The 6,447-nt window shown below is 37.2% G+C and overlaps 1 pseudogene; it reads left to right on the top strand.

The window, feature by feature from the left end:
- Nucleotides 1-1,968: 1,968 nt before the first annotated feature.
- LOC132272077 (small nucleolar RNA R71) lies at nucleotides 1,969-2,067 on the top strand (annotated as a pseudogene).
- Nucleotides 2,068-6,447: the final 4,380 nt, after the last annotated feature.

Raw genomic sequence — 6,447 nt, 5'->3', positions numbered from 1 at the left:
ACCTCTCCTTCATATTTGTTAAATGAATTGGGTGTGGGATTAAAGATATTCAACTTCACCTTTATGTGGCTAAATGAGATCTTCATTATCCCCGTCCTACAATTGATGCTGGCATTAGCGGTTGCCAAGAAAGGACGGCCAAGGATAACGGGAATTTGGCTCTTAGGATTGGGGACCGGTTCCGTGTCGATGACAACGAAATCAACGGGAAAGAAGAATTTGTCAATCTTTATCAAAACATCCTCAATTATACCCCTAGGCTTCTTAATGGATTGGTCGGCAAGTTGCAAAACTACCGATGTCGGTTTCAATTCCCCTAGGCCCAATTTGACATAAACCGAGTATGGAAGAAGGTTAACACTTGCTCCTAAGTCAAGAAGCGCCCGATTAATGATATGATCACCAATAATGCATGATGTAGTGGGTGAACCGGGGTCCTTAAACTTTGGGAGAGTGTTATGTTGCAAAATTGAGCTTACTTGCTCGGTCAAAACCACTTTTCTTGGTGCTTGGCTCTTATTCTTCCGCTTTTGGGTGCACAAGTCTTTCAAGAATTTGGCATAAGCCAGAATTTGCTTGATTGCATCCAATAGTGGAAGATTAACTTTCACTTGCCTAAACATTTCCATAATTTTATTGGTTTTTGCCTTTTGCTTGTCTTTTGAAATGGATCCTTTTAAGGCATCTGGAAATGGAACTTTTGGTTCAAACACTTTTTCAGAATTTTCTTTTGAACTCTCTTCAACACAAGAAGTTTTCAAATCATTGTGTTCCAAATTATTTTTCAGCAAAACTTTTTCAACCTCATTTTTCAAAACTTCTTTTTCGAACACATTTTTCAAGATTTTTTTCAATGAATCATTTTCAAAATCATTTTTCAAATCACATTTTGAAGATTTCTCATTCATAAGATCATGCACATGCAATGAAGGAGGAATGAGATGTGAAACGGGACAGGTGACAACTTGAGGTTGCATCGGTTCATTCTCTTCATTGGACATTTCTACTTGATTGTCCACAACCCTACCACTCCGCAAGGTAGTCACCACATTAACATGTTCAATGGTGTGGCCTTCCGATGAGGAATGAGTTTCCACAACACATTGTTGCTTAGGTGGGGCATTTATAGGCATCTTTCCCTTCTCTCTTGCATTGAGAGTGCTTATTATTTGTCCCACTTGGGTTTCTAGCTTCGCAATAGATTAAGAGTGAGAATGAAGTAATTGAGTGTTAGCTTCTAAAGTGCCTAAAGCATTCAAAACTTTTTCTTCAATGGCGGGACTTCTAGTATTTCCTTGGGAATAAGATTGGTTGGGAAAATGAGAATTAGCAAATTGATTCCCTTGTGATTGATAAGGTCTATAACCTTGGGATCCTTAGTTTTGAAGTGGAGGTGGAATGTACTTCCCTTGAAAACCGCCTTGGGAAGGGTTTGAGCCATCTCCTTGGTTTTTCCAAGAGAAATTCAGATGATTCCTCCTACTTGGATTATAGTGAGTACCATAAGGATTGTTCCCTTGGTTCACAAAAGCTGCATTGACTTGTTCATTAGGTTCATTTTGCACTTGTCCGTGAGGACAATGAGAAGTAGAATGAAGAACACTAGAACAAGTCATACATGCTTCATTTGATGCACGATGAGAATGGTTAGGGAAGGAAGATACTTGGTTTGCCGAGTTTTGTTTAATCAAAAATTGATCAAAACCTTGAGCTAAAGACTTCATTTTGGCGGCTATTTCATTTGAATGGTCGACTTGATGTAAGCCAACACTCTTCCTACCTTGTGAATTTCTACCATTCTTGGATAATAGTGTTCTATGCAAAGAATTTTCACTCATGCTCTCATAAAGACGCCACACGTCATCCTCATGCCTATCGATGTATGAGCCACCCATGGAAGCATCAACCATGCCTTTAGAATTGTCCGATAAGCTCTCAAAGAAATATTAAACTAATTGCCATTTGGGCATGTCATGATGTGGACACTTCCTAAGCAATTCATTGAAGCGTTCCCATGCCTCATGAAACATTTCTCCATCCCCATGTGAAAATTCTCGAATTGAGGTTCTCATGGTATTGGTCTTTGAAACCGGATAGTACTTCTTCAAGAACTCTTGTTGCATTTTTGCCCAAGAAGTGATTGAAAAAGGCCTAAGATTGTTAAACCAATACTTTGCCTTGTCTTTTAAGGTGAATGGAAAAAGTTTGAGTCTTAAAACCTCTTTCGGCATATCCGTATATTTTACGGTGGAACATACTTCAAGAAACTCATTCAAATGCTTGTAAGGTTCTTCACTTGGAAGTCCATGATAGTTAGGAAGCATTTGAATGATTTGTGGCTTAATTTCATAATGATGTGCTCTAAATGGAGGCAATTGGATGCATGTAGGTGCACTATACTCATTAGGCACATAATAGTCTCTTAAAGCAAGAGGTGGATTAGCTACTTGAGGTGCAACGTGAACACCTTGGTTTTGAATTCCTTGATTGATGATGGGACGTTGTAGAACATACATTGGCCTTGGCATTCCATATGGAACTTGGCCTTGTTGTTGTGGTGGTTGGTGAATGAATGGCCTAGGCATGCCTAATGGTACTTGTATGTTCTCATTGTGCACATTAGGATGAAGGATACCTTGTTGGTCTATGTGACCAAGGTCCTTAACATGATCATCATTATGGTCATCCATTGATAGATTGGCTCTATTTGAACTTTCTCTTCCCCTAGGATTTCTAACGATGGATTCAAGATACAAATCTAAAGGGACAAGAGTTGGTCTCAATGATCGACGTCCATGCATGCATAATGCAAAACACAATAAACACAAAGAATGACAAACACTATGCTTTCACAACAATGCAATTAGACTTCTTCTACAAACACTTAATTCATACTCCCATGCTTTAATAACAATGATACAAGAACAAATAAAAATAAGCGTCCACGCGGGCCGACGATTTAACTAAGGGATTAAGTAAAGAAATTCTCACAAATGTCCTTTAGCACTTTAACTCAAAATTTAAAGCTTAGCTTAGCAAATTTTTTTAAAATTTTAGCCTTTTACTTTCTTTGCTTTGCTTGAATGCTCCTTTACTTGCTTCCTCTCCAACAATGCACCTAGTGAAGTAAGAACAACACAATAAGTAACCAAAAAGAAAATAAAGTAAAGATACGATCAAAAGAGTACTAATCCTAATTGATTCCACAATTCCGACGTTGCCAAATCAAATCAATCAATCCCCGGCAACGGCGCCAAAATTTGACGACGGGATAGAGCTGTTCCTAATACGCGCCAAATTGATGTAGTGAATGTGCGGTTCAAGAAAAGCCTTTTAGGTCAAGTTTTAATTTATAAAAACCACTACCACCACTACTACTAACGTAGTAAGAGTGAGTAGGGATCGTCCCAAGGGATTGTAAGGATCGAACAAGGTCGTGGAATCGCTATTAGGGCAAGTAAGTCGAGTGATCAAATAATTGGTTGGTTGGTTGATTAGAGAGCAATTAAATTAAACTAAGTGATAACAAAAGAATGCAATTAAGAGTAAGTAAGAGAGAGAGAGATCTTGGGGTTTAGAGATCACCACCAAGCAATGCATTTCTATACCATTGACAAGTGACTAATGAGGGCAAATGGTGCGTTGCAATATTGGTGTGTGTGTGTTTGGTTGAGTCAATAAACAAGGATGATTAATTAAGCATGTATTGTCTAAACATCATGTGAAAGGCACAATATATCTAAGTAATGAAGCATATATTGTCTAAATAACATGTGAAAGGCACAATAGATCAGAACAAGTCATTAATCCTTTCATTAAGTTCACAATCCAAATTTAACACAAGGTTAGAGACATATGCTACTTGTATTCAAAAGCTTGGATCATCAAACAACAAGCATGGATTGTCCTCCCATTTAACACTACACTACAACTACACTACATCTACACTACTAGCATGAAAGTAAACTAGGGGAGAGGCACAATCCATTAAGGAATAAGTATGAACCATCAAGAAAATCACAAGAGCATTCCATTAAGCACTATGTTTTGACAATCTCTAAATCTATAGCATCAATATACATAGACATGCATCAATATCATAAAATCTAAAGACAAACACATGAACATCTATTCTAGCATACATAGACATATGGATAGAATGAAATGATCAATTGGAAGCATTAAACCACATAAATAATTGAATAAACAAGATCTATATATATCAAAGTGTCAAAACATTAATTACAATACTAATCCCTCAATAATACACAAGATTAAGATATAGAAAGCATGCTTGGGGCTAACTCTAGCCCCAAGAGGATGTCTAGCTATTCATGGTGATGTTGCTCCAACCCTCAAGGGGTAACTCCATGGAAGAAATCTGCTCCTTGTTGATGAAGAACTCCAATGGTGTCTCTAGCCTCCTCCTCCTCCTCTAAGCTTGCTCTAAAGTTGTGATATGAAAATGATATTAGCTCCCTTTGTAAAAATCAATCCTTATCCTTATATAGGTAGGTCAAATGACACCCAAAAATGAGCTGTGGTCGTACACACAATATTCCCTAATGATTGGATAAAGGATAACTTTCAATGAGATGGAAATTTAACTTTTTCGCACTGGAGGAAGTTCGATCGATCGAACCTTGGACTTGGATCGATCGAACTGGCTGAGATCCATCGAACTTAGGCTGGATTGATCCAACTGGTTGAGCTTTTTTTTTGGGAAAAGATAAATCCGAGATATTTTGGAAATATTTTTGGGAAAAGGACAAAAGTGGTTAGTGAGTGGTACAGCTGTGGATATGATCAATCATTTGAATAAGGACAAAAGTATTGGATCGATTGAAGGGTGGTGTTAGATCGATCGAACTTTGGACTTTTTGGTTTGGGGTTAAAGCTTGGATCTATCTTGAGGTGCTGAAATCGATCATTGTTCGATCGTTCGAACCTTGAAGTTGGATCGATTGAACTTTGCTGCTTCCCACCTTTAGCTTCATTTGCTTCTTTCTTTCTCCACTTTGCTCCTTTCTTCATTTAATCCCAGAATTGCTTCAATTAAGCTCTTATTTGGCTGAGTTAGCTTATTTTCGGGATAAGTGCCTGAAAATGGAAATAATACGAAATTAGTCTAAAACGGTAAAGTAAAATAGATAAATGTACTAGAATGCCTAAGCTTAAGGGTTTTAAATACGCACTTTTCAGCACTCATTATCGAGCAACCTGTTCTGATTCCAAGTGTGAGTAGCGCAGTACAGAAGCTGTTAGTTGTAATTTGTCATTAACACTCAAAATGATCTAGAGGGGGTGAATATGTCAACTTGTCCAATTTTTGTGATTGATTAAATTACCAACAATTATGATCAATTAAACATCCACAACAATAAAAATAAATACTGTAAAGTAAAACAAGGAAAATAGAGTTTGAGAGATGATATCGGATTTTTAACGAAGAAAACCAATTAGGAAAAACTTGAGAATTTTCACGTTATCCCAAGCGAAATGATCCACTATGGTTTAGTCAAAGTATACTTGACTCTGACTCAAGCTTGTACCTTATCGTTCTACCAAAAACCAATTGTTGACAATCACTGGTTTTGCGACTCCCTCCGTCCAACAACACTTGACTTCAGGCTCACCCTTGATCTCTGTTGATAGGTCGTTGGTAGATCAACCAACATTCCACGAACGTCTTGATCCCTTCAAAATGTGATTGAAATTTCATTTTTCGTCAAATCAGAATTTTGTGAAGGTTTGTTGAAAATCTGCTGCTTTAATCAACTTGTAATATAATATAGACACAGAAGATTCCGTGTTGATAAGTAGAAGAACATCACCCTAATCACTCTCGTGTTTAAGTGTGTGCTCTAAAAAATAAACAATTAGATTTCTTTGAAAAATCACTTTAAAAGGTTCAATGATGAGTAAAAGATGAAAATTTTGATTTTCCAATTGAAACAATAAAAAACTCCCCCTAGGGTTTTGATTTTCCAATTGCTTTAGTTTGGCGACGCCTCAAGCCTCCTTGGTGAAATCCAGTTCAGTCCGGTGACGTCTCAAGCAACCTTGATCCACTCCGGCGAAACCCAGTTTAATCCCGCTGGCCTATCCCACTTAAGAATAAGAGAACACAAAATCATATATGAGCCGGCTCTCCACCTGTGGTTTATTCCACCCAAGAATATGCGCCTTATGATCGTGACCTGTATTAGTTCATTCGGAATCATTACCAAAAATCATGATCCAACAACTCCACTCCATTGTTCAAATTCATTAGTTTCACATAAGGACATAATTATCATTTAAAATTAACAATTTTAGTATAATAAAATATTAATATACTATCAAAGGCATTATTATCATTTTGCAACAACTTAATGGTTCGTCACAGAAAAGGGACAACGTGATAGTTTTTATTAATTCAAAACGTTGTTTAATAATTGAATGGGT

The sequence above is a fragment of the Cornus florida genome, unplaced genomic scaffold (genome assembly GCF_030987335.1).
Source record: "Cornus florida cultivar Cherokee Brave unplaced genomic scaffold, ASM3098733v1 CherokeeBrave_3.0.0_Hap2_Chr08, whole genome shotgun sequence".
Lineage (NCBI taxonomy): Eukaryota > Viridiplantae > Streptophyta > Magnoliopsida > Cornales > Cornaceae > Cornus > Cornus florida.
Note: the sequence above shows the minus strand (reverse complement) of the source record. Positions and strands in the feature narration are given on the sequence as shown.